At 39.1% G+C, this 24,739-nt stretch overlaps 1 protein-coding gene and 1 pseudogene across 4 annotated transcripts in view; one reads left to right on the top strand and one right to left on the bottom strand.

Annotated features, from left to right (window-relative positions):
* The window catches only part of Kcnip4 (potassium voltage-gated channel interacting protein 4), a 1,056,025-nt gene that overhangs the window by 982,821 nt on the left and 48,465 nt on the right, over positions 1-24,739 (top strand). The gene's annotated exons all lie outside the window — the stretch shown is intronic.
* On the bottom strand, positions 6,760-15,728 carry LOC127205483 (high mobility group protein B1-like; annotated as a pseudogene).

The raw sequence follows: 24,739 nt of genomic DNA, 5'->3' as shown, positions 1-24,739 counted from the left end.
TAACTTCTTCATAGGAGAGAGACACTAGGTGTGTTCACGTACAGAGATGCAGACTTGCGAAGAGGGAGCAAGCAGAGGAAATTGGCAAATCAACATGAGAGGCCTCAGAGTAAACCAATCCTGCTGGGACCTTGAGCTCAGAATTCTGGGCTTTAGAATTTTGAAGAAATAAATTTCTGCCGTTTAAGCCACACACTATGCTGTGTTTTAGAAAACTAATACAGCTAGGTTGAAATTGCTCACAGCATGGGGAATTCAAGTAGTTATATTTCTTACATGATAGATGGATTCTGTGTGAAAATAAATGAAAATATACCAGTGTTTATAAAGACCAGAAACTGGAGTAACTATTTCTTCTGTGTTCTGTTGACCAAAGAAGGCTTTTTGTTGTTGTTGTTATTGCTTTTCCAGACAGGGTTTTTCTGTGAAGCCTTGGCTGTCCCCAACTTGCTTTGTAAGCCGGGCTGGCTTCAAACTCACAGAGATCCTCTTTCTTCTGCCTCCCTGAGTGCTGAGATTACAGGTGTGTCAACAAACATTTATTGATCAGTGTTACAAGGGGGGCATGAAGATAAATAAATCCTGTTGGGATTTTTTTTTAACTTCATATTGATTCTTCATGAGTTCCACATCATGTAACCCAGGCCCATTCATCTTCTGGCCCCCTTGTACCTGGCCTTGCAATCCCCCCTCTGCCCTCAAAATAAAAAGCACACAAACAGACAAGAAAACAAAAAACAAACTGTCAATACAATGAATCAAACAAAACAGAAAACCTCTCGTTGTAGAAGCTGTAGTGTGTCACAGTGTGTCCCAGTGTACACCCCCTTTGTCCACATATCTTCACTTTGAAGTGTTTATTGCAAAGAGTCGTTGGTTTGATTCGAGATCTCTGGCTTCTGACACCATCAACGTTGGATCTTCTCTAGGACCTACTCTTGGTTATCCTGTTGTTGCCCTGGTCATGGAAATCCTGCGGTTTGGGAACCCTAGATCCACAGGACCGACCCTTTCAAGTACCCCAACTGTTCACACATGATGTAGGTTTTGGAGTGGGCCAAATCAAAGCCCTGGATCTGGACCATGGTGGCAGCTGTCCTGGATCTTCCTTATCCGCACTACCAGTGCCTGCTCTGAGGCAGTGCTCCAGGTAGGCCACTGCCATCTGCCGGAGACAGGGTCAGCTCTTCCACTCTCTTGTCTCTGGGCCAGCTCACCCTCAGCCATACCTCTAGAACCAGCCCACTGTGATGCCCAGTCAAAGCCCACCCTCATGAGTTCGGCCTTGGGCGAGAAGCTGGGCCAATTCTGCTGTTCTCAGAACCTGGGGCTAGCTCACCCGCACCTTCCCCATCAGGCCTGTCTCCACTGTGTTTCCCAAGTGAGGCACAGAAGGAGTTTTTTATTCAGTCTCCTCCTGTAGGGAGGGAAAAAATTGGTCAACAACATATTGGGGTTTTTTTGTTTTGTTTTGTTCTTTTAAGATAGAGTCTCACTATTTAACGCCATCTGCACTGGAACTCACTATGTAGGTTAGGATCGCCTTGTACTCAGAGATCTGCCTCCCTCTGTCTCTCAAGCACTGGAAATAAAGGCATGCACTGCCACACTTGGCAAAAGCTGCCATCATTAGCGAGTATCTCTAGTGCAAACACTAGCCAAGGGACACACACTTCTCTCCAGCTCCTGGCATTGCTATGAATATCAGTCTGTCCTCACGTTGGTGATGATCATCCTATCTCTGCCTTCTCAGCACAGGAAGTATAAGGATGTGTCTGTCAGTGGATGCTTCAAAATCGATTGATTTTTTTAAATTAATTAATGGCATTGCCTTTAAGAAAATTTTGATCTTTTGTGTGTGTTCTGAATTTTATTTGTGCGGGTTTCTGATATATTTTTAATGTAGTAGACGGTGCTAAAGGAGTGTTTTGTCTAGGTTATAATCCGCTTAAGTTCTTTGCACTGCATGGAATTCACTTTTAGAATTTAATTAATTTTATGTGGCCCTCTTCTTTAAACTTAAAGTATATTTCTACTGAGACTACTTTATATAGCATTCAGATTGCCTAATGGATCTTTTGGTTATTTTCTGTCATATATTAAATTATTGCCATTTTAATTTTTGTTGATAATAAAAACAATCCTAGTTTTAAAAGAGTCGTCAATCAGTTCCATTCACTGCTAGACTTTGTTTTCTACTTCATTGGGACACTAATGCCATAAGCCATTTTTCAATTACAAATTCTATCAGTGCAAGAATCTACTTCCTTTTTTCTCGTCCTCATAGCTACTGTTCGCTCCCTTCCCCTCTCCTTCCCTCTCCTCCCTCTCCTTCCCTCTCCTTCCCTCTCCTCCCCTCTCCTTCCCTCTCCTTCCCTCTCCTCCCCTCTCCTCCCCCTCCTCCCTCTCCTCCTCTCTCCTCCCCTCTCCTTCCTCTCCTTCCCTCTCCTCCCCTCTCCTCCCCTCCCCTCTCCTCCGCTTTCCTCCCCTCTCCTCCCTCTCCTCCCCTCTCCTCTCTTTTCTGTTCTCCTCTCCACTCTTTACTTTAAGTTCTATCTCGACATATAAAAAGGTAAATGTCTTTTTCTCTTAGACCCTGAGTATGTACCAATCTTGGCCCAATTTCCCCCATCCCCAATTCTCTTAACATAATCTCAATTTTCTTATCAAAATGTTTATGGAAGTAGGACTTATTCTCCTTATTTTATATCCTTTCCTAGGACTCAGATTTTCCCTCTATACAAATTGCCTTTTATCTCTAACACTCCACTAGAACTACTATTAATAAGTTATATACATATATTTTTTAGCAAAGTAGGAAAAGATGGTTGAACAGAATGATTTAGATGGGATTTTAGTATCTATCTCATTGGACATTTTGCCACATAGAATAGGTATCCCTCCCTCGCAGAATCACCTCTGCTTTCTTTGTGTCTATGTTGTTCCTCCTGACTCACTAATCAGGAGGGTTGGTCCATCTGAAGGTCTCCTTCCCTACACATGTCCCTTAGTGCTCAGGGTCCGTACAATGGACACCATGCAACATGCTCCCAAGCTATGCTGTACACTATCAGGGATACCCTATATACTCTGTGAATCCTGGGAACACCAACCCACTGTAAGGCTACATCTAAAAAATAATAGTGTTCCTTCAATTCACATGGTTGGTTTTGTGACTGTTCTGGCAGATTCAGTTGCTCCTATAGTTATCACCTATGGCACCATCTCCTCTCCTGAACCCTTGAAGGAGTCATTAAATGGACAAAAATGTAACAGAAAGTATCTGATTACATGGAAAATACATTTTGTTTGAACTTTAAAACCAATGATAATTATAATCTTCGCACATACTTAAATTTCTGAAAATATTTGGCATTAGGCTGATGGATATAAAGAAGTCCTTAAGTAGTTTTAATTAACAAGGTCAGGGAAAAATGATAAAATGGCCTACTGTCATAGATAACTGCAAGATGATAGTAAAGTAATCATTCAGGGAAAAGAGAATTAAGTTTTCTGGGCAGGGCAAAGGGCATAAAACAGAATCTAGGGGAGTGATTATTGAATTGGAGCATAGAAGATCAGAAAACAGACCTCAGTAGGCAGGGCATATTATAGCCATTGTGATAACCCACATCCAATGGAAAAACATACCACTCTTGGAAAAAAAAAAAGATTAAAGATGCTTAAAGAGTGAACCTTGTAAAAATCCTGCATATATAATGAAATTATCAAAAATTGTATTTTTTATCAGTAGACTCCTGCTTGGGGGAACATGCATGGGGATCAGGACACTGGTAGGTGCTCCATGCTTCAGGGGATGGCCCCTCTCCCATCCTTTTATGGGCAACACTAAATGGATTTAGTGTATCTTTTCTTTTTGAACAGAAGGCTTGAAGTTTAGAAGTGTGGCGAGTGGAAGGCAGGACATATGTGGAGTGGATCATGCTTCACTGTCTATCTCCTTATATAAACATGAAATTCTCAGAGAATAAAAATATAAACAAAATTTCTATAACTAAAGTAGACATATAAACTCTACAATGTTTTTACTTTTAAATTTTTTGAAATTATGATATGGTTACATTATTTTTCCTTTCCTTTTCCTCCATTCAAACTCTCCCATGTACCCCTCAGCGCTCTCTTTAAAATTCATGGTCTCTTTTTTTAAGTCATTGTTACATAAATGTTTGGGGTGTGTGTGGTGTGTATGTGTGTATGTGTGTGTGTGTGTGTGTTCATAAATACATTGGTGCAACCTTCTATGTTTGTATAATATTACTTGTATGTATGTTTTCAGCCTCTGTTGATCTCCCTTCCTCTCAGAGATTTACTTTCCTTTTGTAACAGTATTTTCTCAGCAGAAAGTGTGACGAACTAATGCTACTTGCTAATGTTTGGCATGAATAAAATAGTTCTTTTCCTTCTCCATTAAAATTCCTTTGAATTCTTCTAAGTTAAAACGTTCTACAGAATTGGTCTGAACATCAAAGTATCATTTTTTAAATTTCTGCATAGAAGTATTTCTACAGTCAGGTTTCTATGTCCTCCAGGCACATATTCAGTTTACTAAGAAATAAAATAAAGGCTAACTAAGCCTAAATAGTGAATCCTTGATTTTAATAAAGATGTAATTTTAAAAGTACTGAGTCTACCGGTGGTTATCAAAGACTAAAATATGTCAGTAGAGAAAGATATGGGATGTCTGCTTAAATTATTTACAATTACTGTTAGATAAGAAAAATGTAGTTTTAGAGACCTATGATACATCCAAATGACTATTATTAATGGTGCTATATACTGTTCCTAAAAAAATTAAAGAGAAGCAGGGCATAGTGGTAAGCACCTATAATCCTAGCACATGGGAGGCTGAAGCTCAGCTTGTTTGTTTTGATTTAAATTGAATTTAGAGCCATCCTGTGTTACAACGTGAGACCATTTCAAATTACTAGACAATAAAATGAGCAGTAGATATAATGAGGGCTCCCCACAAAATTCACAACTGCATGTGGCACTGCACATGTTAATTATATGAAATTAAGTATCCTACAACATATTTGAATTCAAAACTTACATTACAGAAAATAAAATTATACTATCTACACATTTTTTTTAAATGTGCCCCATATTTGACCATGTGACCTGGATGGGGAGGCCTGGTGGCACTCAGAGGAAGGATAGCAGGTTACCAAGAAGAGACTTGATACCCTATGAGCATATACAGGGGAAGGAGGTCCCCTTCAGTCACTGTCATAGGGGAGGGGAATAAGGGGAAAATGGGAGGGAGGGAGGAATGGGAGGACACAAGGGATGGGATAACAATTGAGATGTAATATGAATAAATTAATAAAATATATTAAAAATAATAAACAAATAAACAAACAATGAACTTTTTGTTGATGCCAACCTATAAAATGTCCCAAAAGTTTTGTAAAGTTTTCATGCCCCTTTCACTATCACCTAAAATTTTCAAATAAAAATATCTCTAGTTACTTTGAAGAGACAAAGTTGGCCCTACCTTACTGAGCTAATAAATCCTCAATATGAGAGAATTGCTACAGGGTCTTCAGCTCCGCATTTGGGGACCAGTCATTCTTTCTTGAACGTATTTTCTCAGCTCATGTGCAGGAAGACCATAATAACAGTGAATTAGACCTTGTAGCCAGACACCCACAGGGGATGACAAAATTTGATTTCACATCCCCTGACAACTCGAGGGACTTTCATTCTGTCCCCAAGCTACTCCTTCAGAGCTTGTGTGTGTGTGTGTGTAACTGTCCCTGGCGACAAGCTCTCTTGTCAGCCACAGTTCTGAAGATAAGGCAGTTACTCCCCAAAGCATTCTTTCTACCTTCCTGGAAAGGAGACAGTGAAATTTCAATTTCAAGGTACCTTGGGAAAGGTTCCAGCTTCTCCTGTCTCCTGACAGTGGTTCTAAGGCTGTTCCCAGAACCAACCTTTCCACAGCTGTCAGAACAATGTGGGTTTGGAGACATGAGCTGGAAAGTTATTTGACTTTCAAATCATCCTTTGTGTCTAACTACTAAAATGTAGAAAGTAACAAGTAACTTAAGATAGTTCTGTGCTTTTGAGAGGAGAATGTCTCTCTATCCCAAAGTTAATCTTTTTTTAATCCTCTATTCAATAAGGACAAGTGTGTTCCAATGAGCCCTGCCACTACTTCATACATCAGCTGATCGATATTTTGCTGATTAGACCTTGAAGTTTTCAAACTTGAGGAGTTGACAAAGTGGATAAGAGCACATGCTCAGCAAGCTTGAGAACTAGGATCCAAATGCCCAGCATCCAAGTAGTCAAGCTAAGCTTGGCTGCATAAGCCTATAGCCCACCACTGTGAGCCAGAGATACATGAATTTCCAATAACTCACTGGCCAGCCAACCTAGCCAAGTAGGTGAGCTTCTAGTTCAGTGAAAGATCCTGTCTTGTGGCATTAAGGATGTTTGCAGGACTGAGTAGCAGCTGAGCTAAAGACCTCCTGGCTTTGGAATGGAGTTTCTCTATGTAGTTCGTGGCAGCCAGTGGGCCCAAGGGTTCTTTTGTGACTTAGGCCACTGAATTTCTGTGCCAGACTTCTGCTGGATCTCCTGTGAAGCTCTACAGACCCAAAGGCTGCTACAATTCATTTTCTTTATGGTATCAAGAGTGGCTTATATTATGTAAGCAAAACATAGCTGACTGGTGCCTGTAATCATTTTTACGGTAATTCTTTAAATGTCAAGGCATTAGTGCGTGTATCACAGCTATGATGGTTCATCTGGATCATCAGCTCGACGAGATTGAGAAGTTCCTCGGAGACCAGTAAAACGCACTTCTAATGTGACCTAGAGGACGTTTTCAGAGTTTGGTTTAAGTGCAGAGGACTACTGTGAATGTTTACAGAGCCATCCAATAGGGTGGGGACCCAAGAGGGATTAAACAGAGAGCAGAAAGAAGCCTTTATTCCAGTTATATGTTCTAGGCTTCCTGACTACCATGAAGGGATAAGTTTGCTATGCCATCCCTTTCCCATGATCCTCTGGATCACCACAAGCAATGAGACAATAAGCAAAGATGAACATAGCCCTCTCCAAGCATGTGCCAAAGTAATCTCTTCTTCATATTGTTTTTCCAATTTACAGTTTGTTTTTTGTATTGGAAAATCATTGTAAGTCAAGGAACACTTGAATACATGTTTAACATCCAAGAGCCTTCCTAAGTGCACCAATGCTTGCCTTTATTTTTTAATTTTATTTTATTTTCATGTAAATGATATCATTTGAATTTTTAATTTCTTTTTATAATTTTACATTTGCATGTTGCATTTATATCATTCTTTCCCCATTTTTTCCTGAAGCACTTCCCGTGTCCTTCCAATTTCTTCTCAAATTCACAAACTTTTTTCTTTTTAAAAAAAAAATATATATATGCATATATGTGACACTAATAACTAAAAAAGCTAATGAGTTTTCATGAGTGTGGCTTCCTTGTCTTACATAGAAGACCCTATATTATAGGAGTGCCGGGTCCTCTGGCTCTTAAAATCTTTATGACCCCTCTTCCACAATATTCCCCTGAGCCTTAGATGTAGGGGTTATGTTGTGGATATATCAGTTATCACTCTATTATCAGTTACCAGCCTTTCACAATGCCAGTGTTACATATGAAGGCATGGCCACATTGAGGCTTTTTACATGGATGCAGGCAATGCTCGCACAGCAAGTGCCCCTACCCAATGAGCAATCTCCTTGACCCTATTCACACCTAATATTGACTCGAGCCCTTTACTAAGCATTCACCTTGCCACTCGCATTAATTGACGTGACCCTTTCTCTTGCACTTGGCTCTGTATTTCATTGTCCACCAAAAAAAAGTGAAACAATTCTCCTGACAGATTTTTCTCTTCTTTTACCTTTTACAGAAGCGAAGAAATGTTAGAAGGCCCTCTGGTCACATTCGCTTCCTCTATATTTTGATTGTGTCTTTATTATAGTCGCCTTCCTTTGTTTTAGTCTGTTAGCTTATAAATGCTTTCAATGTCTCAAGAGTACCCCCTAATATTTCTACACAGCCCAATCCCACAAGGATCCCAGATGTGCTTTGATTTCTCCCTAGCAGATTACTTCCTTTATACATTAATGAAAAGCTGAATATGTTTTTCCATAACATCCCTTGCATGTACATACTTATGAATGAAATACCTATGAATGAAATATCAGAAAATACAAATGGAAGTGGTTAAAAACAGTAAAAAAAAAAAAAAAGCATGTCTATCTTCAAACAGGAAAGAAGTTGGAGATAAGCCATTGCAGAGGTGTTTATTCTCATATTTCCTATTACCCTCCAACTAACCACTATGAAACTTGCAGGTCATGGCTACCAGATGTTGTCCTAATCCCAAACATCCTGCATTTATTTAAAGTACCAAGTTTAAGAGTACATTTGTTTAACATGGAACAAGATAATCCCAGATGGATGAGCCATCAGCAGAGATTTACTAAGTGAACGTTTGACCCAAACTCTGTCTACTTTCCACCCACAAATTAATCTCTCATAGTGAAAGGAACAGGCATGCTGATTCAGTCAATCTTGGTTTATCCTCTGTGACTTGGGAAGGAAGCGTTTTCCCCTTTGGGCATCCTTCTCCATAAGCAGAATGTGTAAACTCAGCTCTCACGCCCTAAGCAAGGGATATAGAACGGCTACTGGGTGAAAAGACTATATTGTTTCATTTATTTCAATCATTTTTTTATCCTCCTGTTCCTAATTCCCTGCCTCTAAAATGTCATGTTTAGTACTGTTTAGTGCTCCAGCCTCCTCCTTTTCCAGGCTAGTGTCTAGCTCACCAGCACTCTTGGTGCCACTTGTACTGTCTTTTTCTCTGCCCCCTCAGAGATCAGATTCTCTTTTCCCATGTCTTTCAAATGGATTAAATTCTTTCCTATACACACATACACACAAATTCACCACAAGAAAACCAAATTCAAACAGAGACAGGACTTTCCTTGCCCTTATGAAATATTCAAACTGTTATCTGACTTCTGTCTTTTGTTTCTAATGTCATCTCAGGTTTTCATGGCCCAATCCCACAAGTCTCCAGTTTGGATTCAGGCGCCAACCAAAGAAGTGAAAGCAACATATTAATTTTCTTTTTAGCTTAGTGGTTTTTCTTCCAAGCTCTGTCTTTTCCTGTAATTATTCTTGATCTTGGGCCCCTATTCCTCTGCAAACTCACATCTATTCACCCCTCGCCTCGTAATGGCCACTTCTCTTCATCCTCCATCTTTGGATCATGTGTATGGATATTCTTTTACTACATTGTGAGTTATTTTGGGAGACAAGCCATATGTGTATCATCACTTTTTCCTACCCACCATAAGGTATAGAATTGCATTTTAAGCCTTCACCCATTTCAAAACTCAACTTGACCTCCATGTCTCCTTTCTCTTTAGTCTCTGAAGTAGCTTGTAACCAGTCAGCTTTCTACAAGTAAAGTCTGACAGCATTTGTTCCTCATTTAAAAACATAAGTTCCTTAATATTCTATTGAGAGTTCCTCACATAATGACTTGAAACAATTTTGTAATGTATCTCCCCTCAACACATAGATGCCCACATAAACACAGTCACACCAACTGCATTGACACTCAAGCTTAAACTGAAATTCCTAGGTTTCATGTAATATCAACTTAACCAGAGCCACTAAAATTAGCCTGAGCTGGTTATGTATATTCTCAGCATGCTTCTAGAATATACAGTGACTGGTAAAGCCATGAATCTATATCATTCTTACCAAATAAAAGCTAATTCAAATAAATATGACCACTCCCCTGATGAGGAGGCCCAGTGGCACTCAGAGTAAGGATAACAGGCTATCAAGAAGAGATTTGATACCCTATGATTATATAGAGGGGGAGGAAGTCCCCCTCAGTCACAGACACAGGGGAGGGGAATAGGATGAAAGCAGGAGGGAGGAACAGGAGGATACAAGGGATGGGATAACAATTGAGATGCCATATGAATAAATTATTAAAAAATAAATAGGAGTTCTACTCCTTTAATTAAATCACTCGTATCTATCTAATAATTGTTTATTTTCATTCATTGACATAGGACAGGGAGGCTATATAATCAGGTTAAGAACTGAACTCAGCATAAGTAAAGTGGGGTTCTATTAGCTCCTTAGCTCACCTAGAAGAGGAGCACTGCCCTGTCATTCCTTTGACTATCATGAATTTTCCAGATGGCATTATCAGCAGTATGGGTTCCAGGTGGATACCTGGCATACTCTGTACTTGCCATGAGTTCATTTTGTTCACATACCTACATCCATCAGTTATCCGCAGTGACATGCAATGTCCCATTTCTTAGAAGAATCAGTGCTTTGAAACTTAACAATCACACAGGTGCATTTCATGAAACCATTCCAGAGGTCGAGGTAAAAATCTCGTTCAGAAGAGTTAAGTACTTTGTAAAAGATAAGAGATATTTACTGACTGAATTTTTATTTTAAAAATTACCATCTCTATGGCAAAAGAAAATTGATTCATTCTTGTTCATTTTCCTCTTCAAGTTCAAATGCATTCATGCACGTAGAGTCCACAGGTGTAAAATAAACATGATTGGATCCACACATGTGTGATCACATGGAATAGTGAATCAGAATATCCACAGCCCCTGGAGGAGTTGGGAAGATGGTCAGAATCCCAGATTGAAGTATCTTTTCCGGTGTGTAGGACCTAACTTTTGTCTCTGTTGGTCTACGTCTTCATCTCTTTGTTTCTCCTTCTCTCTTGGTACCTCTCTTGCCCCATCCTTTTCCTTTCATTCTTCCTTATGCTGTTCTCTTCCCAACCCCTCACCCTACACTTCCACTGCCCTATCTCTTCCTTGAGGTTTGGCCCATGGACACAGACAAATAAGCCCATCAAATCACAATGACATTGAGATTGTCTCTGACCTGAGGTCACAGAGAAGACTTAAAATGAAAACAGAAATCAAATCAGATCTATAAAGAGATGCCAAAGGGTGCAATAAAACAAAAAAGAAGAGAGAAATCTCATTTTATCCACAAAATGACTTTCAGTTTCAACAGTGTTTTGCTTTTGTGGTCTTTCTCCCCCAGTGACAGAAACCATGAGGAAAATGAAACACAGGTGATGAACTGCCTCTGCCAGGAGCTAGAGGGAAGCTAAGTGGCCCCAGTTGCCAAGTTGCTGCATTTGCTATGCTCCTCTATGGACTCACTGTGGTCCAAGTGAGTCATGTTGAGTGCACACCAGTTCATGTACCAACCTACACTGCTGGGAAAAGCGGTGTTCTCTGATTGCTTCTGCATGGCTGGCCTATGCAGAACACCTGTCAGCACCACAGCAGCCAGAGCCTCTCCAGGTCTGATTTAAGAGTGAAGACTGCACTCCAGCATGCTGCAGAGTAGGAGGGTTAAAAACAATGTAAATGCAGAACAACTCCTGAGATGAACCACCACCTCTTGCCCCGCCCCCCAGCCACCACCCCTGTGGAGAAAGCCCAACTTGGCATGCCTTCATGCTTTCAAATGTCTGATGAAATAAGCACCATACAAAATTGCAAGAGAACACACTTATCACCTATGCCTGATAACAGGAAAGCAGGATATCACCTCCTCTTACTGTCAATCATTATGACTGAAGCTTATCCTGATATGCAATTGGCAGCTAGAGAAGACAGAATTTATACATCGAGATCGGAGGGGATTCATTTCATTTATGCCAGAAAGCAAGGCAAAAGAGTGAATGAAGGAAGGGAAGGGTGACAGGAGGGAAGAGGGGAGGAGAGGGGAGAGGAGAGGAGGGGAGGGAATGGGAGGGGACAGGAGGGGAAGGGAGGGAAGGGAAGGGAAGAGTGGATGAATGTGAGGATTTGGGAGGAGTTGGAAAGGATGGGGAGGGGACTACAAGGGAGAGCAGAGGAGGAGACAGAAGGGAAGGAGAGAGGAGATGATGAGGAGAGGTGAGGAGAAGACAGGAGAGGGAATCCAGGCTCTAGCTCTTGAATTTCCTCATACTAATAAAATTTCTCAGTTCTAACTATAACAGTAGATCCTTGACAACTAATACTCTATTATCACCTTGCATGGATTCAGAAGCACTTCTCTGAGTCTATTTGTGAGGATGTTTCCAGAGAGAATTAAGGAGGATAGAAAGATCACTTCTGAATGTGGGCAACACAACCCATAGGCTGTTTCTAGAATGAATGAAAGCAGTAAAATTGCCCCCCACCACATACACACACACTTACACTCACCAGAAGAGATGAGCATTGTCTCCTTCTGCTTCTAAGCTGCCCTGGATGAGGCTGCTCTGCTCCTCCTCAGCACTTCAGACTGAACTCTTCACCCAAAGCATAGCTGGCCTCATTTCAAGATGTTTGTGGCAGGCATTGTGTTAGAGAGAGAAAGCTAACTTGGGCTCTCGGTGCCCAATAATTGCAGAATATGGATGGATGCTGGCATTGGAGTTGTCAGGCAAGTAAATCAGTATCTTTTCCACCATAAACAGTGTCAATAACAATATCACACACAAGCTGTTGTAGGTCTACCATTGCACACAGCGTACAAGGTCTGGTTTAACAGATGTGTCTTCATCCCGTTCACAAGGTGCTGTAAATAAGAAAACACACACACACACACACACACACACACACACACACACACACACACACACAGTAGCGTTATACAGACTGAGATGGCTATATTTAAGAATGTGAATATATATATATATATATATATATACGTACATATGCATATATAAATGTAAACACAAATAGAAACAAAGAGACCATGACTTTGAAAATTTCAAGGAAATTTTTGTGTTGGGTCAGGGGAGGCACTAGAGAGAAAAATATCAAAAAGAAAAAATGTCAGTTCCTTGCCCTAAAACACTCACCACTTCTGCTGTGGCTGAGAGGTGACATGTCAGAAACCAGGTGTGGTAAATAAATAATTGACAGTTGATTTAGAAATCTAACCTGAATAGAACTTCTGGAAGAATGTTTTACAGGCAGAGTTAGAGGTGTACTTTGAAATGGTGACCCTCTTCATCTAGTTCACTTTAATTAATTTATTTGGTACATGCTTGTGAGTATAATTACATAAGCCTAAATAACTACCTTCTTTTACAAGAGGAAGATTAGTGAATTTATAAAGCATCCTTTTGAAAAAAAATAACTGCATCTAGTTGCTAACTATATTATACCAGAAATGTCACCTTATTGGCTACTGATGTCATTTCATTGCTGGTTTGCCATCCCTGGTGTGTCTACTGTTTTGTATTAAAATTGTGTGAGCAGAAGCATGGCCTCCAGTAGTAGAGGCACCACCTTCTTTCTATTAAGTGTTTTCCTTCACATGTTTGGTCTTGCCTGCAAGACTTTGCATTGTCACATGCCTTATTACACGCTGTCCTGCCCACTGAGAGCATAAGATGGGTGTGAACTCAGCTGGCAGCAGAGGACTTTCAGGTGCACAGCTAAATATCATCCTTAAAAGAATGGAAAAGGGCACCCATCTCTCCATGCAGGGTCTACACAGTAGCTTTGCCTCAAGCCAGATCCGCAGAAAGCCAAATAGCTGATCTGTACTCCAGGTTTCTGGGAATGTTGTAGTTGGAACTGTATGTAATATGACATCATCGGAACACATTTGGGATTGTTACATAGTCTGTCCCTAAGAAACCTGCTGTTATACCTGTGGCATGTATTCCAATTGGAAACTCACTCCTTTCCTCGCTCTCCTCATTTACTGATGTTGGGAGTGATTTCATCAGGCTTTATTACCAGGAATGGCTGCGCCTCTCTTAAGTAATGACTGTGTTTTATATCACAGATTTTGGGCAATGACTGGTTAGCCATATTTTCTAGCAGATATAAATGTGTTTTCTTTCTCCAACTTCTAAAAATGTGGTCTTATGCATCCTAAAACCTTCTAAATTATACTTTCAAACTTGTATTTTCATATAAAACATATGTAGCGATATTCCAGGACAGAGATCAGTAAAAGCACTTCAGAGTAAATGTCTTAGACTGCATGGGCTACATGTGTTGCTGTTGCCCCATCTCTATTTTATCAAATTTCAAGACTCAATATTATAGAAACCACTCTTGACTCATGGGCTTTATAATTAACTGTAGGCTTGCTTTAGCTTACTATTACTTGCCAACAATACTGAAAACTGTTGTGTGCTCATGGTAACATCATTGTTGTGTTAATGTTTGAATTATTGCCCCCCAAATTCTCTTTAGATTGGCATGAGCTAATGACTAAACAAAGACTAACATTAATTGTGAATGACATGTATGCTCTGAATGAACTTGAAATGCTCTGAAGGACATTATGCAAGTCAAGGTCTCACAGTGTTTTAAAAAAAAAAATATGATAAGAAATTGACTAAGGCCACAGGCCCACATGATGACAGAACCATGCAAATTCATAGGCATGCAGATCTCTTCTTCCTGGGGTGGAATTCTGTTTATGTTCATACTGTGAAGGGCAACTTCATTACAGAAAAGCAGAATCTCTCATCATGCTGAATATATGCACTAGTTTGATACCAATCAGTTTTGGGGGGGGGTTTCTAATAAAAAATTGTATTTACTTAGAAGCATTCAGAATATCAGTAAAAGAGCCGCATTTTTTTTTTCAATTACAGAATGGTATTCAGTTAACAGAACAACAATTTTCTTCATATAAGCAGCATCAAGGACAACTGAAGATGGAAAAAAACAAAAACAAAAACAAAAAAAGAAAAATAATAAAGAAAAAGAAAAAAGGAATAAACAAAGTCCACCATCCCCATATATAACTAATTTGTGTTGTCCGTCAGCAAGAACCTGCTTTAAATTTCCATGCCAACTTACAACCCCCAGACTGTACAAGGCAAGGTCACTGGCCGTTGAAAATACCACCAGGACAGGGCTAGCTAAAGACACATTCAGTAGTGTGTTAACTATACCAAAAAAAAGAAAAGACACAGTACAGTTTTAAAACAAATCTTACACAGCCTTACATTTCAATTTTTTTCTTTAAAAGGAGTAAGTTGTGTACAGGGGGGGTTAAATGCTTTATAGACAAGGAAAAAGCTCTGCAAGAACCAACATTTTCATGATAATCATCTTCTTCCTCTTCTTCATCCTCCTCCTCATCTTCCTCTTCCTTCTTTTTCTTGCTCCTTTTAGCCTTGACCACCCCCCTTTATCAATGCACCAGGCTTTCCTTTAGCTCTGTAGGCAGGAAAATCCTTTTTGTACTTCTTCAGCTTGGCAGCCTCCTTCTCATAGGGCTGCTTGTCATCCGCAGCGGTGTTGTTCCACACCTCTCCTAGTTTCTTTGCAACATAGCCAATGGATAAGGCTGGGTGTTCTCCCTTGAGGCAGTACTCAGAACACAACAAGAAGGCCTAAGGAGGCCTCTTGGGTGCAAAGAGATCCTTGAACTTCTTTTTGGTCTTCCCTTTGAGGGGGATGTAGGTTTTCATTTTTCTTTCACAGCGAGGCTTGTCAGCTTTTGCCATGTCTTCAAATTTCCCCCTTTCTTTAGCAGACATGGTCTTCCACCTATCTGAGCACTTCTTGGAGGACTCTGAGATGTTGACAGAAGCATCTGGGTGCTTCTTCTTGTGCTCCTCCTGGCAGGTTTGCACAGAGAATGCATATGAAGACATTTTGCCTCTCGGCTTCTTAGGCTCTCCTTTGCCCATGTTTAGTTGATTTTCTTCCCCTGGTGCCTGTCCAGCTAGTGCTTGCCCAGGGGCTGTCTCTATGGAGCTCAATGGACTGCAATGGCTGTGAGAGAGGGAGCCAGATGCCCCCAATCATTCTTTTAGTTTTACTCCTATATAACTTGGTACTGTGGCTTGGTCTTGTGTTCAAGGAAGAACATGGCAGAGACCATAAGCAAGATCCTTAGTTCAAAACCCACTTCTACCCTTTATTATCTTGCTGCTGTTGCTTCAGTGACTGAAGTAAGACTTAAATACTTAAATAAGTAATGTTGAATATAGTATGAAAACACAAGTATGGGTGATCAAGGGAAAATCATACATCTAAAATCTTCCAATATGTTTTTTAAAGTTGAGCATAACAATAGTAGTTATTCAGATGTTGATTTTAATGGGACTTGGGGTGTGGCTCAGTAGTGAAGTGCTTGCCACTCCTGTTAAGCCCTTGTTTTATTCACAAGCAGCTCTCTATGAAATGATCCCCATTTTATCTTCCTCTTTCAATTTTTATCTCCAGCCTCATTGCTAGTAACTTAGGTACTTTCTCCCTTTAATGCTCTTTTCCCTTACTTATTCATGTAACCAAGTACCATGTGACAAATGTATACTAAATTGTAAAATTATTTTAAGTAGCCAAAATAAAACATGATTTATAACAATAGATGGGCAGTAAATGTGATAGGGCCACGCACCTGAGCCCTAGGGATTCTGACTTACACATGTGGTGTTAGAGGTTGCGTGTTTGTATGTCTAGTTTTTCATGTGTGTGGATGCAGTTGGTACAGTACATACAGTCCGAAAAGTATTGGGTTGGAACAGTGAGAAGAAAGATGAGAAAAAGAAACAAACATTTTGCTGTCACATAGAAGAAGCAATAAGGTATGAAGATGAATGCTGAATTAGGGGCTAACTCCTGCATTCTGAGTTTGATTAACAAATGAGGCTGATAGACTAAGAGCCATTTGCTAAAGACCAGACACTGGCATGATGGTAGTGATAGTGCGGGGTTATGAAGAACTCAAAAGCATTTTAGATAAGCAGTGACATATAGGTTAGCAATAAAGTTTATAGTCATTGTGAGTCAGATCACCAATAGAATAGAAATTTTATAGGTAATAAGATAAGCATCAAATTGGCGTGGGGGTAGGTGACGGGGTCCAATTTGATCCATATCTTATTACCTATAAAATTTCTATCCTATTGGTGATCTGACTCACAATGGACTATAAACTATTGTTAACCTACATGTCACTGCTTATCTAAAATGCTTTTGATAAGCCTAAATGTCCCTCAGTTGAAGTATGGATAAAGAAAGTGTGGTACATTTATACTAGGGAATACTACTCAGCTATAAAAAATAAGGACATCCCAAAATTTGTGAATAAATGGATGGAACTAGAAACAATCATACTGAGTGAGTTAGCCCAGAAGCAGAAAGACTCACATGGTATATACTCACTTATAATTGGGCACTAGCTCAAGAGGCATGTCTCATGAAAGTCTTCACTTATCAGGAGATTGGATAGATGTGAGGACATCCTACTGGGACTCTAGGTAAGAGAAATATAGGCAATGGGGAAATAGAAGCATCCAGAGGATCTTAGAAACCTACAAGAAGAACATCATAATGGATGGATTACGGCCCAAGGGTATCTGTGTAAACTATTGCACTAACCAAGGACATTACAAGTAGTAAGCATCGAAACCCAAACTCTGATCTAGCTAATGGGCAGGACATTCTCTACAGTTATGTGGAGAACAAGGACTAACTCTGACATGAACTCTGGTGCCCCATATTTGACGACCTCCCCTTGGTGGGGAGCCCTGGTGGCACTCAAAGAAAGAATAGACAGGCTATGAAGATGAAACTTGATAGCCTGTGACCATAAAGTGGGGGAGGAGATCCCCTTGGTCATGAACCTAGGGGAGGGGAGTAGAGTGCGGGTGGGAGGGAGGGAGGGAGAGAGGGAGGGGAGGATAAAAGAGATGGGATAACAATCAAGTTGTAATCTGAATAAATTTTAAAAAAAGATATGGATCAGATAAAATGAAAGTTCAGAATAGAAAAAAAGCAATACTGATAAGCAATTATAGTAAAATAATTCTATTGGTTGCTTACAATTGTATTCAGAAAGAACAGTGGATGGCCTCCATTCTTTGCATGTAGTAGAGAGACTAGACTTAATGTGACTACAAAGTCAATTGGCTAATGAATTCATTCTACCATGCCATGGAAGAAAGAATTCTCACACTGGACTCTCCTATCATAAATTGATCTTTCTGAAGTCACCGTTTGATATACCTAGGCACATTTGGTGACCATGATAGAAGACCCATGGTTCAAAACCAATAAATCATTTTGTTTTCTCTTTGTGGTTTGTGAAATATATTTTATGATTTTTCTTCTATGTACCCCTGCAATAGCCTCTCTAACAGACAGAAAATGTTATTACTTCCCTCCATTGAATGTGCAGAATACAGATGTAGACAAAATCAGAAAATAGCCTTTGAGAAAAACTCAGTGACACTCGAGCCCTTTCCAGCTTGTAGCACAGAAATTGAATTTTTATATTTATTGTAAAAGTTGGAAACGGGAAATATTATTATACAACCAAAGGTCAGCTAGGGCTAGAGGGCTTGTCCTCAGGTCTTCAGTATCAGAGCAACAGAGGTCATCTCATGACTTAAAGGAAATGGAAAATATGAGGCTGCTGTTTATTTGAAAATGTAGCATTACCCAATGTACGAGGTTCTTGGAGTACAGATGTTATTATAAAAGGTATTTATTGAGAAATTCAATATTCACATAGCCAACTGATGACGCAATATAGGTTGTGGTCATACATCAATATCCACTGTACATGCTTTGTGTAGTTTATATTCTGTTAAAATTATTTCTATTGGGGATCCTAAAATATTTGAGAATGTATTTCTTGTTTACTCTGCTACCTAAAATCTTCCATATACAGATTGTTGTTTTAATTAACGGTACTAGCAAAAAGAAATTAAAAATGTATTATCTGTCTTTATACTCCAGTGTTCAGTACTCAGCACAAAGACCAAAATGTTGCACACTTAATTTGCTCACCCACAATCCCTGTGAAGTAGTTTGACCCCAAAATCGCCGGTGACACATACAAGCAAACAATTACTTCAAGCTGTGAAACTTCTGAGTTGGAATGAGTATTAAATTAACAAATATACCAAAATTGGAGTTTCATTATTTTGAACAGGGTGTATGTTATGAATACTAAATTGATGAATTTTGCCTGCAGATAAGAAATACTTAAACTCATAGCAGAAAAAAAAAAATGCCTCACACATTTCCCTAGTCTTTCAGCACTGTGTATGCATTTGTTCATTTTCAGAAATGACCGAAGACACATTTCAGTGACTGATAAATAATTCAGTATTTAACTAACATTGTAAATTTTAATAATACATGCATACGAGGGTAGCGCAAGACGTCACTCATTCATAGGCACATATGCACATTTGCATATGTTATTTTCATTTGAAATATAATAGTTAGAGGTATAGAGTTGGCTTTCTTCTGTGATATTAGGCTTCATATTCATTTGAAAAGTGTCTTGTGAAAAATACAAGAGGAACAGAAAAAGTTCAACAGTGTAAATAATAAATCATGAGTAGAAGCTAAAATTATTGAGTACATAACAGAAATGATATGGTTATGTAAATGGTTACTTAATGCTGACCATTTACATTTAATAGTAGTGTGTTTCTAACTAAAAATCAGAAGATTTAAGATAAACTAGTAAATATCATAACAATTAACAGATACAAAATCAGTGTGGTTCTTATATACCTTTTTGTCATTTAAAACAACTTTTAAATTTAAACAAATTTTAATCATATTCTTCTCTTCCTCAAGTCCTTGTGTATCTTCTCCCACCTACACACACCTGAAATTCTTTCTCAAAACAGCACAATAATAGCTCCCCCCACCAGAAACCAATAAACAAATAGGAAAAAAAAAATAAAATAAAACCATACCCCAAAGAGAGGGACAAACAACCCACCAAACTATCACAAATATAAACACATTAAAAATTAGGAGATCATTATATTTTGGTCGACTACTCTAGACTGACCTAGAGGTGTAAATATACCCAGTGTCACTCTTTTGGAGAAAACTGGCTTTCCCTCTCCTAGCAGCTTGCAACAGCTTAGTTGCTACCCTTTACCATAGAGGCTAAGTGGGTTTTCACTAATCTATTCACGCATTCATGCATTTCTTGAAAATACAACAAAACAAAATACAATAAAGTAAAACAAAACCCATTACATTAACATTAGACAAGACAAACTGACAGAAGGAAAAGAGACCAAGAGAAGGCACAAGAATCAGAGATTAACTTGTTCACACACTCAGAAATCCCATAAAAACAATAAACTGGAAGACGTAACATATAAACAGAAGACCTGGGATAGGCCCGGGCAAGCCCTGAGTATGCTGCTTCTGTCTCTGTGAGCTCATGTGGGCTGTGCTCATGATGATTAAGATAATTATGTTTTTGTGATGTACTTCATCCCCTCTGACCTTACACTTTTCCATCTCTTCTTCCACAGGGTTCTCTGAGCTCTGAGGTGAGATATTTGATGGAAATATTCCATTTAAGGCTGAATATTCCAAAGATTCTTACTCTGTAAATGATGTCAGGCTGTAAATTTCTACATTTGTTCCCATCTGTTGCAGGAGTGTAGGATTAGTAATGCGATACAAATCATAAATTTAGTACGGCAGCAGTTTATCTTTAGCCAGCTGTTTACCCAAGTAATGACACATGGAGACTATGATTTATTTAATTTGCTTAGAGCACAATACTGAGCAATAATTACTCCATAGTAACCTCCATGCATGTCTAGCTTCCTCCTATCCAAATTTCCTACATTATTCTTGCATATTTTAATCATCTTCTAGCTCTAGTCCCTTTCCTCTGATGTGTCTTGGTCCTCTCCTCCTGGCTTAATATCCTACTTTCCCTCTTTCTCTTTTCCCCTCACTGGACCCAGATGTCTCACCCTACCCTCTCTATCACTCAGCACTGGCAGGTCAGCATTTTATTGGCACAACAGAGAACAAATGGTGAGCATGTTTCCACAAACTTCAGACAGGAGATACTTAGAATAAATGTTACAATGCCACATCCTGATTGAAATAGATAATTGGGTAGAGAAATCAGCATTTAAATGGACATCCAATTGCCTAAAAAATGTCATAATATCAGTTTTTTAACATCTGAATAATACTTCATTGTATACATGTACCATATTTTCTTTATCCATTCTTCTGTTGAGGGACATCCAGGTTGTTTTCAATGTCTGGCTATTCTGAATAGAGCAGCTATGAATATAGTTGAGCAAGTGGCTCTGTGGTAGGATGGAATATCCTTTGAGCACATGCCCAAGAGTGGTATAGCCAGATCTTGAGGTAGACTGATTCTCATCTTCTGGAGGAACTGCCACACTGATTTCTGCAGTGGCTGTAAGAGTTTGCACTCCCACCAGCAAAGGGCGATTGTTTCTCATACCACACACTCTCACCAACATGAGCTGCCATGTGTGCTTCATAAGACCAAGGAGAAAAAGACTCTGGGCAAAAATGTATAGGGATTTCAAGTTTTTAAAAAATGACATCCTAGCTTGAATCAGTAGGTCAAAAGTACTAAAGCTATGATTCAGAGATGGATCATATTTTTGAGAATGAAGTTAAGAAATGAGCACACAGAAATGAAATGGAAACAAAAGCATACTGAAATTAATGGGGAAAAAAGTCTTAAGGATCTCTCTCTCTCTCTCTCTCTCTCTCTCTCTCTCTCTCTCTCTCTCTCTCTCTCTCTCTCTCTCTCTCTCTCTCTCTCTCCTCCCCTCCCCCCATGTCTCTTATCTTATGCAATCACTATAATCTAAATAGCATTACACTGCTCATCTCTATACTTCCTTGTCATGATCCACAGGTACACTGGGCACTGAAGGTGCTGAAGATGACAGTCCTCACATTTTTCTAGTCATATAAAGCAATTCTGTTTTGTTTTTTCAGGTTCCATTAGCAGTCAACTGGCAATTTTTCTAAACTTTATTGTTTCATTGCTGCTTATTTATAGCTTCCACCTACTTCCTAGTTCAAGAGCAAAAAGTCACATATTTTTCATGGCAGCACTTAACTTCTAGAACTTCTGGGTTTAGATTTCAGCAACAATTAGCCTTTTCTCTGCAGCAAACCACGCTGATATTTAGGAGATTTAACCTCACTGCTTTGTGAGACACCCCAACAGCTCTTCTCCTTACGTCTCATCTGCTCTCCCACAGCTCACCCATGCACCTCTGTAAGGTGGATCTTGGATGATCTTGACTTGAGTCTTAGAAATGGCCTGTGGTTGGCAACTGACCAGCCAGCCTGTCATCACATGGCAGGAGAAGAACAGCAGAAGTCCTAACAATCTGCTAGCAGCATTGTCATAGCAGGCTTCCTGAGGCAGAGTTGAATGAGATCTGTACTAATCTAGAATTCCCGTTTCCTCTGGACACTGCCTCCCTGGCATTGGGACTATGGATGTGTTGTAGTTGATTGGAAGAGTTTTATGGTTGCTCAAAGCAAATCATTTGGCTAAGCCTAGTAAAGCTATGGGAAGAAATTGACCATGGATATGAATCTAGGAAAAAGAAAAAATTTTGTATAGCGTTTGCAGAGTATTTCTTATAAATAGCCCAATTTTAAGTCATGAATATATTTTCTTACATTGCGTTGAAGTGTTTTATTGCTTCACATTTATCCGACATATCCTCTATGTTTGATTCATTTTAATTATATGTCTTAGCATTTGTCCTCTATGACAAATTCAGATATAAAAATTCTGGATCTCTCAGAAATTATTTTTTATATTATAGAAAAATCTCAGTGATCTAACAAAATATTACTAGTAAATAAGATGGCTCAATCTAGAAGAATATCAGAACAAAAGAATTTTCACATAAACATTAGCCAATTCTTAAATTTAATGGGGAGATAGAAATTTAGAGAAAGGAGGTTTCTTTCCTCTTGTTTAGTTTGTGAACTTAGTATGAAAATGTTCAGATTACTTGGGGAGGGCTTGAAGATATGCTATACAGAGACATACCATGCACAGAGGGCTTCAGTCATGGCTTATTTGTCTTTAACCTTTAATAGAAGGCTAATATTTTGCCGTGTGATTAGCAAATTTTCCTAATTACTTCTTCACTACAGAACTCTTAGTCTAAATCTTCAGACTTCTCATTTTATATTCTGAAGAAAATATTTTTTTTTTCTGCCTGAATTTAGCTACTTAATTAATCATCTTTTGAAATGTCTTTCTCCTCTCCTTGAAGACACTGGGCAAGTTATTTGTAGCCATTGCTCGTGCGATCATTTGGCCTTCTTTGTGAGCCTGAGTTGCTCATAACTCTCTTGCTTGGGGTCTGCTCTCCCTTGATGCCCGCTATGAGATGTTAGATCCTCATGCTCTGTTGGGCCAGCGCTGTGATATATTTTCAGGACTATATCTACCTCTACTACTTGGCTGTATGCCTTCTCTATTCTACAAATTACAGCAATGATAAAGTTACCTAGGGTCATGCTCATTTGGTAGGAGAAATGGTTGTGGATTAATAGCCAAAGTATTCACCATTGAGAAAAAAAAAAAAAAAAAAAAAAAAAACTAAACTAAACTAACAATCATGGAAAGCATCTTTGATGATTTTTCAGAAGCATTAGGGTTTTAGTCAAAATATGTGTTCAGAGTTACATGAATCACACCCTTCTCCCTTAATATGCATATAAACACCTTGGTCTTACACCATTTATAACTTCTTCCCCCCCCCCCCCCGTTTTTTTTTTCTTTATTTATTTTCTTTTTTTTTTTTTTTATTAATTTATTCTTGTTACATCTTCCCTCCCTCCCATTTTCCCCTTACTCCCCTCCCCTATGACTGTGACTAAGGGGGACTTCCTCCCCCTGTATATGCTCATAGGGTATCAAGTCTCTTCTTGGTAGCCTGCTATCCTTCCTCTGAGTGCCACCGGGCCTCCCCATCCAGGGGACATGGTCAAACATGAGGCACCAGAGTACATGTGAAAGTCATACCCCACTCTCCACTCAACTGTAGAGAATGTCCTGTCCATTGGCTAGATCTGGGTAGGGGTTTGAAGTTTACGGCCCATATTGTCCTTGGCTGGTGCCATAGTTTGAGCGGGATCCCTGGGCCCAAATCTGCCTATCATAATGTTCTTCTTGTAGGTTTCTAGGACCCTCTGGATCCTTCTACTTTGCTATTCTCCCATGCTTCTCTTATCTAGAGTCCCAATAGGATGTCCTCCCCTCTGTCCCAGTTTCCTGGTAAGTGAAGACTTTCGTGGGACATGCCCCTTGGGCTAGTATGCAGATATAAGTGAGTATATACCATTTGAGTTTTTCTGCTTCTGGGTTAACTCACTCATTATGATCATTTCTAGCTCAATCCATTTGTCCACAAATTTTGGGAATTCCTTGTTTTTAATAGCTGAGTAGTATTCCATAGCGTATACGTACCACAGTTTCTTTATCCATTCTTCTACTGATGGACACTTAGGCTGTTTCTATGTTCTGGCTATTATGAATAAGGCTGCTATGAACATAACAAATATTTACCAGACTCTTATTTCTTAGGTTCTATGCTCAATACAGGAATCTTGCAGTGAATGAGATACACAAAAATCTTCTGTCCAACACAGAATTTAAAGTCCACTGAGTCATATATATGCAAACAAATGAGTAATTGCAGTATGAACTGAAAAGAATTTTAGGGAAAAATAAAATACTTCAGGAAAAAATTATACAATAACATCTCTTTAACATACCTTTAAACATGGGAGAAGATACTCAGTTTTTAGAATAAACTGCTTTTATGTATCACCAAATAGCTATTCCTTGAAACTTATAAATATATGTATGAGTAGGTAGACAATTATTTTA

The sequence above is a fragment of the Acomys russatus genome, chromosome 22, assembly GCF_903995435.1.
Source record: "Acomys russatus chromosome 22, mAcoRus1.1, whole genome shotgun sequence".
NCBI classification, from domain to species: Eukaryota; Metazoa; Chordata; class Mammalia; order Rodentia; family Muridae; genus Acomys; species Acomys russatus.
This window is presented reverse-complemented; position numbering and strand designations above follow the sequence as displayed.